General features: G+C 47.9%; 5 non-coding genes and 2 pseudogenes across 5 annotated transcripts; all 7 read right to left on the bottom strand.

Annotated features, from left to right (window-relative positions):
- Window positions 1–289: 289 nt before the first annotated feature.
- LOC138773716 (U2 spliceosomal RNA) lies at window positions 290–432 on the bottom strand (annotated as a pseudogene).
- A 966-nt stretch (window positions 433–1,398) lies between these two features.
- On the bottom strand, window positions 1,399–1,589 carry LOC138773207 (U2 spliceosomal RNA). The gene has a single exon (XR_011359917.1). It is a non-coding gene; the product is annotated as a U2 spliceosomal RNA (small nuclear RNA).
- Window positions 1,590–2,551: 962 nt separating this feature from the next.
- On the bottom strand, window positions 2,552–2,767 carry LOC138773604 (U2 spliceosomal RNA; annotated as a pseudogene).
- A 2,410-nt stretch (window positions 2,768–5,177) lies between these two features.
- Window positions 5,178–5,368, bottom strand: LOC138773195 (U2 spliceosomal RNA). The gene has a single exon (XR_011359906.1). It is a non-coding gene; the product is annotated as a U2 spliceosomal RNA (small nuclear RNA).
- A 958-nt stretch (window positions 5,369–6,326) lies between these two features.
- Window positions 6,327–6,517, bottom strand: LOC138773183 (U2 spliceosomal RNA). The gene has a single exon (XR_011359895.1). It is a non-coding gene; the product is annotated as a U2 spliceosomal RNA (small nuclear RNA).
- A 966-nt stretch (window positions 6,518–7,483) lies between these two features.
- Window positions 7,484–7,674, bottom strand: LOC138773170 (U2 spliceosomal RNA). Its single transcript, XR_011359888.1, has one exon. It is a non-coding gene; the product is annotated as a U2 spliceosomal RNA (small nuclear RNA).
- Window positions 7,675–8,636: 962 nt separating this feature from the next.
- On the bottom strand, window positions 8,637–8,827 carry LOC138773159 (U2 spliceosomal RNA). Its single transcript, XR_011359887.1, has one exon. It is a non-coding gene; the product is annotated as a U2 spliceosomal RNA (small nuclear RNA).
- Between the last annotated feature and the right edge of the window lie 629 nt (window positions 8,828–9,456).

Genomic DNA, 9,456 nt, shown 5'->3' with positions numbered 1-9,456 from the left:
CGGTGCTGGTGCTGAAGAGGCCATCGCTTCTCCCGGTCGAGCTCTTTCCTGGTGGGCGGAGCTATGCAGATCCTCGTCGAAGGGGGCGGAGAGATGCAAATCCTCGTCGCCGGCTTCTTCGGGGTTCAGCGTCGTCCTTCTCGGGGTTCCGGGGCGTCTTCGTCGATCGTTCGTCGGCAGGCGGGATCGAAGTGGTTCTCCGGTCAAACCGTCGGGCACAGGACAATCGAGCAGCAGGCCGAGAGGAAGGTTCACTCTCGTTCCTGGGGAATAGCCCTACACCCAATAGCTGCAGTGAGCTTAAGACGAATTAAATCGCCGATGCCCAAAGGCCGAGTGCAGGGGGTACCCCAGGACCTGAGCCGTCAAGTCAAGGCAGTTCAGTAAGACAAGGTACTACACTTGATCTTAGCCAAAAGGCCGAGAAGCGATGGCCACAACGGTTTCCCGAAAACTCCCCTTCTCGGACACCACGTCCTTCTTGTTAAGGCGAAGCCAGACATACATACCCTATTATGCGCTCCACCCTCTCAGATGGCGGACCGGACGTGCTTTCACACTGCATCTCCTATTGCCTAGCACTGCCTCTGTCTTCCTTTCTGCTCTCAAATCTGAATAGCTCCACCCCCCAATCACACTGCGTCTGCTTCCACCTGATGGATGGCAGACATACACGTCTCTGTCTCTGTCTCCGTCTCTGTCTGGCATACATGACATGCAGCTAGCTCTTTGGCTGGCTGTCTCTGTAGCTGGCTGGCTGTCTCTGTGGCTGGCTGCCTAGCTGGCTAGCTTATTATTAGTACCTACCTACCTACCTACCTATCTATCTATCTATCTATCTATCTATCTATCTATCTATCTATCTATCTATCTATCTAATCTATCCTATCTATCCTATCTATTCTATCTAATGTATCTAATCTATCTATCAAAGAACATGGAGGGTGAATTCTCCCAGCTGGAGCCGTAGGCAGGCAGCATCAGCAGGATACATCGGCCGGCCACCAGGAAATCAAATCCAAAGGAAACGGTTTAATAAACTGCACCTACCTTTCCACCTACCTGCTCGGTCGCTTGACCGGCTGCAACTGAGCTGCTTGTTGTGCTGGCAGCTGTGTATAGCAGCAAAGCCTTGATGACATCACGTCCCGCGATGACATCACCAGCACTGGCCCGGCAGCCAAGTTGTAAACAACTCTGCCAGTTGGTTGCCATGGCAACAGAGGCCAGCAAGTCTTGGACAAACAAACTTTTCGTAGCCACACTCGGGCTAATTTTTCGGGGTCGGTCCACCTGCGCACAACACACTCGAGGGATGTTTCTTGCAAAACAGTAGTTTCAGGTGCAGCCGGCTTGTTTCCTTCTTCATTCTTTTGCTCTGTTTTTTGCAAACTCATTAGGGGGTGCACTGAACCTGGAGGCACTGCAATACCAGGTCAATGCCTGGAGAGGACAGAGCAAGCTCTTTTTCCATCTCCCTGTTCTAAAAATCCATTTAATATATGGTCCCCAGATAGGGGACGTATCAGATATTAAACTGATAAGAACAGATACTACACTTGATCTTAGCCAAAAGGCCGAGAAGCGATGGCCACAACGGTTTCCCGAAAACTCCCCTTCTCGGACACCACGTCCTTCTTGTTAAGGCGAAGCCAGACATACATACCCTATTATGCGCTCCACCCTCTCAGATGGCGGACCGGACGTGCTTTCACACTGCATCTCCTATTGCCTAGCACTGCCTCTGTCTTCCTTTCTGCTCTCAAATCTGAATAGCTCCACCCCCCAATCACACTGCGTCTGCTTCCACCTGATGGATGGCAGACATACACGTCTCTGTCTCTGTCTCCGTCTCTGTCTGGCATACATGACATGCAGCTAGCTCTTTGGCTGGCTGTCTCTGTAGCTGGCTGGCTGTCTCTGTGGCTGGCTGCCTAGCTGGCTAGCTTATTATTAGTACCTACCTACCTACCTACCTACCTATCTATCTATCTATCTATCTATCTATCTATCTATCTATCTATCTATCTAATCTATCCTATCTATCCTATCTATTCTATCTAATGTATCTAATCTATCTATCAAAGAACATGGAGGGTGAATTCTCCCAGCTGGAGCCGTAGGCAGGCAGCATCAGCAGGATACATCGGCCGGCCACCAGGAAATCAAATCCAAAGGAAACGGTTTAATAAACTGCACCTACCTTTCCACCTACCTGCTCGGTCGCTTGACCGGCTGCAACTGAGCTGCTTGTTGTGCTGGCAGCTGTGTATAGCAGCAAAGCCTTGATGACATCACGTCCCGCGATGACATCACCAGCACTGGCCCGGCAGCCAAGTTGTAAACAACTCTGCCAGTTGGTTGCCATGGCAACAGAGGCCAGCAAGTCTTGGACAAACAAACTTTTCGTAGCCACACTCGGGCTAATTTTTCGGGGTCGGTCCACCTGCGCACAACACACTCGAGGGATGTTTCTTGCAAAACAGTAGTTTCAGGTGCAGCCGGCTTGTTTCCTTCTTCATTCTTTTGCTCTGTTTTTTGCAAACTCATTAGGGGGTGCACTGAACCTGGAGGCACTGCAATACCAGGTCAATGCCTGGAGAGGACAGAGCAAGCTCTTTTTCCATCTCCCTGTTCTAAAAATCCATTTAATATATGGTCCCCAGATAGGGGACGTATCAGATATTAAACTGATAAGAACAGATTTTTTTTTTTTTTTTTTTTTTTTTTTTTTTTTTTTTTTAAAGTTGATTATCCAAAAGGATAACAACCAATTTTATTAAAAAACAAAAGCTTACAACAACAAAAAATAACTTTGCAAAACAATACACAAAACAAACAAAGAAAAATTCTATCTTCTACACAAAGAAACAAAACTATCATATAACTTTATACCAGAAAAAAAAAACAGAAAAACCCCAACAAATTATATTACCCTCTCAAACCACCCTTAAAGGCAAGATACGTCAATACACGGAACATACTAGGTGATATAGAACGTGTCTCTTCTACTCGCTTTCTTATATGAGCAGGTACATTATAGAACTCAAAGAACCCTTTTATATCTTTTATCATGCTGTCTTTTGCTTTTTCCTCTACTCTGCCGTAAAAACTCCTCCTTTCTAGCGAAGCTATATGCTCCCAATCTTCCAGAGACACAACCTCCTGATCCCTACTTCCTTCCTCTGAAGGTGACCTAACTATCTTTTTCTTTTTTTCCCCCTCTCTAGGAGTCTCCTCTACCTCTCTGGGAGCCCTTCTAACTGCAGGCTCTATATTTTCCTCCCGCCGCAGACTATCACTTTCTCCAACTACTACCTGACCCTCCTCCTTCTCCTTCTCCTCCTTCTCCTCCTTCTCCTCCTTCTCCCTCCCCCGCTTCTTTCTAAGTGGACATGCCGCATACAGGTGGCCATCATTCCCACATAAGTGGCAAACCTTCTGTTTCTCACAGGAATCAGCTGAATGTCCTTCCGTTTGGCATTTTGCACAAAACAATACCGTACAATGCTCTTTCACATGTCCATATTTTTTACATTTACGACAAAACTCTTCCATTCCCGAATAGAACAAGTCTCCATTGACAGTTCCAATTTTGAAACGGCCTGGAGGCACACAAATCTTTCCATTTTCCATTTCTTTAAACTTCACAGCGAACCTCCACTTCATTGTCCATATCCCGAACAAGTTCAAGATTTTCCCCTTGGAAACAACTTCCTCGCAGTACTGCGCCAGGAACAACGAAATTTCCTCCTCATCCACATAAGGGCTGTATATCCGCACAGTTATCAGTCTTTGTCGCCTCGGAAAATGAGATATTATATCAATACCATTCAGTATAGCATTTCCCTTACAACATTCAGTCTTACCCATCAGATAACTGTAATCCTCTTCTGAAGTTAGTACCAGGTCGTACACTCCACGCTTTGGAAATTCCAGCAGGGCCAGGATCTGACTCCTCTGCAAACCGAAGAGCTTGAAGAAAATCTCCTCCACCAGGAAAACAAGTCCCCGCTCTTTCTTTCCAGGGTCTCTCAGTATAAAACGACATCCATTTCTGATCTTTGCATATCCCGGGACTTCCTCTGCCGTAGTTCCATCCGCATTTATCGCTTCCATTTTCCAGGTATCGCCAACACACCATACAGGAACAGGAGCACCTCCCTTGCCAGGCAAGTAGGTGGGATCACTGATCTTAGCCAAAAGGCCGAGAAGCGATGGCCACAACGGTTTCCCGAAAACTCCCCTTCTCGGACACCACGTCCTTCTTGTTAAGGCGAAGCCAGACATACATACCCTATTATGCGCTCCACCCTCTCAGATGGCGGACCGGACGTGCTTTCACACTGCATCTCCTATTGCCTAGCACTGCCTCTGTCTTCCTTTCTGCTCTCAAATCTGAATAGCTCCACCCCCCAATCACACTGCGTCTGCTTCCACCTGATGGATGGCAGACATACACGTCTCTGTCTCTGTCTCCGTCTCTGTCTGGCATACATGACATGCAGCTAGCTCTTTGGCTGGCTGTCTCTGTAGCTGGCTGGCTGTCTCTGTGGCTGGCTGCCTAGCTGGCTAGCTTATTATTAGTACCTACCTACCTACCTACCTATCTATCTATCTATCTATCTATCTATCTATCTATCTATCTATCTATCTAATCTATCCTATCTATCCTATCTATTCTATCTAATGTATCTAATCTATCTATCAAAGAACATGGAGGGTGAATTCTCCCAGCTGGAGCCGTAGGCAGGCAGCATCAGCAGGATACATCGGCCGGCCACCAGGAAATCAAATCCAAAGGAAACGGTTTAATAAACTGCACCTACCTTTCCACCTACCTGCTCGGTCGCTTGACCGGCTGCAACTGAGCTGCTTGTTGTGCTGGCAGCTGTGTATAGCAGCAAAGCCTTGATGACATCACGTCCCGCGATGACATCACCAGCACTGGCCCGGCAGCCAAGTTGTAAACAACTCTGCCAGTTGGTTGCCATGGCAACAGAGGCCAGCAAGTCTTGGACAAACAAACTTTTCGTAGCCACACTCGGGCTAATTTTTCGGGGTCGGTCCACCTGCGCACAACACACTCGAGGGATGTTTCTTGCAAAACAGTAGTTTCAGGTGCAGCCGGCTTGTTTCCTTCTTCATTCTTTTGCTCTGTTTTTTGCAAACTCATTAGGGGGTGCACTGAACCTGGAGGCACTGCAATACCAGGTCAATGCCTGGAGAGGACAGAGCAAGCTCTTTTTCCATCTCCCTGTTCTAAAAATCCATTTAATATATGGTCCCCAGATAGGGGACGTATCAGATATTAAACTGATAAGAACAGATACTACACTTGATCTTAGCCAAAAGGCCGAGAAGCGATGGCCACAACGGTTTCCCGAAAACTCCCCTTCTCGGACACCACGTCCTTCTTGTTAAGGCGAAGCCAGACATACATACCCTATTATGCGCTCCACCCTCTCAGATGGCGGACCGGACGTGCTTTCACACTGCATCTCCTATTGCCTAGCACTGCCTCTGTCTTCCTTTCTGCTCTCAAATCTGAATAGCTCCACCCCCCAATCACACTGCGTCTGCTTCCACCTGATGGATGGCAGACATACACGTCTCTGTCTCTGTCTCCGTCTCTGTCTGGCATACATGACATGCAGCTAGCTCTTTGGCTGGCTGTCTCTGTAGCTGGCTGGCTGTCTCTGTGGCTGGCTGCCTAGCTGGCTAGCTTATTATTAGTACCTACCTACCTACCTACCTACCTATCTATCTATCTATCTATCTATCTATCTATCTATCTATCTATCTAATCTATCCTATCTATCCTATCTATTCTATCTAATGTATCTAATCTATCTATCAAAGAACATGGAGGGTGAATTCTCCCAGCTGGAGCCGTAGGCAGGCAGCATCAGCAGGATACATCGGCCGGCCACCAGGAAATCAAATCCAAAGGAAACGGTTTAATAAACTGCACCTACCTTTCCACCTACCTGCTCGGTCGCTTGACCGGCTGCAACTGAGCTGCTTGTTGTGCTGGCAGCTGTGTATAGCAGCAAAGCCTTGATGACATCACGTCCCGCGATGACATCACCAGCACTGGCCCGGCAGCCAAGTTGTAAACAACTCTGCCAGTTGGTTGCCATGGCAACAGAGGCCAGCAAGTCTTGGACAAACAAACTTTTCGTAGCCACACTCGGGCTAATTTTTCGGGGTCGGTCCACCTGCGCACAACACACTCGAGGGATGTTTCTTGCAAAACAGTAGTTTCAGGTGCAGCCGGCTTGTTTCCTTCTTCATTCTTTTGCTCTGTTTTTTGCAAACTCATTAGGGGGTGCACTGAACCTGGAGGCACTGCAATACCAGGTCAATGCCTGGAGAGGACAGAGCAAGCTCTTTTTCCATCTCCCTGTTCTAAAAATCCATTTAATATATGGTCCCCAGATAGGGGACGTATCAGATATTAAACTGATAAGAACAGATACTACACTTGATCTTAGCCAAAAGGCCGAGAAGCGATGGCCACAACGGTTTCCCGAAAACTCCCCTTCTCGGACACCACGTCCTTCTTGTTAAGGCGAAGCCAGACATACATACCCTATTATGCGCTCCACCCTCTCAGATGGCGGACCGGACGTGCTTTCACACTGCATCTCCTATTGCCTAGCACTGCCTCTGTCTTCCTTTCTGCTCTCAAATCTGAATAGCTCCACCCCCCAATCACACTGCGTCTGCTTCCACCTGATGGATGGCAGACATACACGTCTCTGTCTCTGTCTCCGTCTCTGTCTGGCATACATGACATGCAGCTAGCTCTTTGGCTGGCTGTCTCTGTAGCTGGCTGGCTGTCTCTGTGGCTGGCTGCCTAGCTGGATAGCTTATTATTAGTACCTACCTACCTACCTACCTATCTATCTATCTATCTATCTATCTATCTATCTATCTATCTATCTATCTATCTATCTAATCTATCCTATCTATCCTATCTATTCTATCTAATGTATCTAATCTATCTATCAAAGAACATGGAGGGTGAATTCTCCCAGCTGGAGCCGTAGGCAGGCAGCATCAGCAGGATACATCGGCCGGCCACCAGGAAATCAAATCCAAAGGAAACGGTTTAATAAACTGCACCTACCTTTCCACCTACCTGCTCGGTCGCTTGACCGGCTGCAACTGAGCTGCTTGTTGTGCTGGCAGCTGTGTATAGCAGCAAAGCCTTGATGACATCACGTCCCGCGATGACATCACCAGCACTGGCCCGGCAGCCAAGTTGTAAACAACTCTGCCAGTTGGTTGCCATGGCAACAGAGGCCAGCAAGTCTTGGACAAACAAACTTTTCGTAGCCACACTCGGGCTAATTTTTCGGGGTCGGTCCACCTGCGCACAACACACTCGAGGGATGTTTCTTGCAAAACAGTAGTTTCAGGTGCAGCCGGCTTGTTTCCTTCTTCATTCTTTTGCTCTGTTTTTTGCAAACTCATTAGGGGGTGCACTGAACCTGGAGGCACTGCAATACCAGGTCAATGCCTGGAGAGGACAGAGCAAGCTCTTTTTCCATCTCCCTGTTCTAAAAATCCATTTAATATATGGTCCCCAGATAGGGGACGTATCAGATATTAAACTGATAAGAACAGATACTACACTTGATCTTAGCCAAAAGGCCGAGAAGCGATGGCCACAACGGTTTCCCGAAAACTCCCCTTCTCGGACACCACGTCCTTCTTGTTAAGGCGAAGCCAGACATACATACCCTATTATGCGCTCCACCCTCTCAGATGGCGGACCGGACGTGCTTTCACACTGCATCTCCTATTGCCTAGCACTGCCTCTGTCTTCCTTTCTGCTCTCAAATCTGAATAGCTCCACCCCCCAATCACACTGCGTCTGCTTCCACCTGATGGATGGCAGACATACACGTCTCTGTCTCTGTCTCCGTCTCTGTCTGGCATACATGACATGCAGCTAGCTCTTTGGCTGGCTGTCTCTGTAGCTGGCTGGCTGTCTCTGTGGCTGGCTGCCTAGCTGGCTAGCTTATTATTAGTACCTACCTACCTACCTACCTACCTATCTATCTATCTATCTATCTATCTATCTATCTATCTATCTATCTATCTAATCTATCCTATCTATCCTATCTATTCTATCTAATGTATCTAATCTATCTATCAAAGAACATGGAGGGTGAATTCTCCCAGCTGGAGCCGTAGGCAGGCAGCATCAGCAGGATACATCGGCCGGCCACCAGGAAATCAAATCCAAAGGAAACGGTTTAATAAACTGCACCTACCTTTCCACCTACCTGCTCGGTCGCTTGACCGGCTGCAACTGAGCTGCTTGTTGTGCTGGCAGCTGTGTATAGCAGCAAAGCCTTGATGACATCACGTCCCGCGATGACATCACCAGCACTGGCCCGGCAGCCAAGTTGTAAACAACTCTGCCAGTTGGTTGCCATGGCAACAGAGGCCAGCAAGTCTTGGACAAACAAACTTTTCGTAGCCACACTCGGGCTAATTTTTCGGGGTCGGTCCACCTGCGCACAACACACTCGAGGGATGTTTCTTGCAAAACAGTAGTTTCAGGTGCAGCCGGCTTGTTTCCTTCTTCATTCTTTTGCTCTGTTTTTTGCAAACTCATTAGGGGGTGCACTGAACCTGGAGGCACTGCAATACCAGGTCAATGCCTGGAGAGGACAGAGCAAGCTCTTTTTCCATCTCCCTGTTCTAAAAATCCATTTAATATATGGTCCCCAGATAGGGGACGTATCAGATATTAAACTGATAAGAACAGATACTACACTTGATCTTAGCCAAAAGGCCGAGAAGCGATGGCCACAACGGTTTCCCGAAAACTCCCCTTCTCGGACACCACGTCCTTCTTGTTAAGGCGAAGCCAGACATACATACCCTATTATGCGCTCCACCCTCTCAGATGGCGGACCGGACGTGCTTTCACACTGCATCTCCTATTGCCTAGCACTGCCTCTGTCTTCCTTTCTGCTCTCAAATCTGAATAGCTCCACCCCCCAATCACACTGCGTCTGCTTCCACCTGATGGATGGCAGACATACACGTCTCTGTCTCTGTCTCCGTCTCTGTCTGGCATACATGACATGCAGCTAGCTCTTTGGCTGGCTGTCTCTGTAGCTGGCTGGCTGTCTCTGTGGCTGGCTGCCTAGCTGGCTAGCTTATTATTAGTACCTACCTACCTACCTACCTACCTATCTATCTATCTATCTATCTATCTATCTATCTATCTATCTATCTAATCTATCCTATCTATCCTATCTATTCTATCTAATGTATCTAATCTATCTATCAAAGAACATGGAGGGTGAATTCTCCCAGCTGGAGCCGTAGGCAGGCAGCATCAGCAGGATACATCGGCCGGCCACCAGGAAATCAAATCCAAAGGAAACGGTTTAATAAACTGCACCTACCTTTCCACCTACCTGCTCG

The sequence above is a fragment of the Dendropsophus ebraccatus genome, chromosome 14 (genome assembly GCF_027789765.1).
Source record: "Dendropsophus ebraccatus isolate aDenEbr1 chromosome 14, aDenEbr1.pat, whole genome shotgun sequence".
Taxonomy (NCBI): domain Eukaryota; kingdom Metazoa; phylum Chordata; class Amphibia; order Anura; family Hylidae; genus Dendropsophus; species Dendropsophus ebraccatus.
This window is presented reverse-complemented; position numbering and strand designations above follow the sequence as displayed.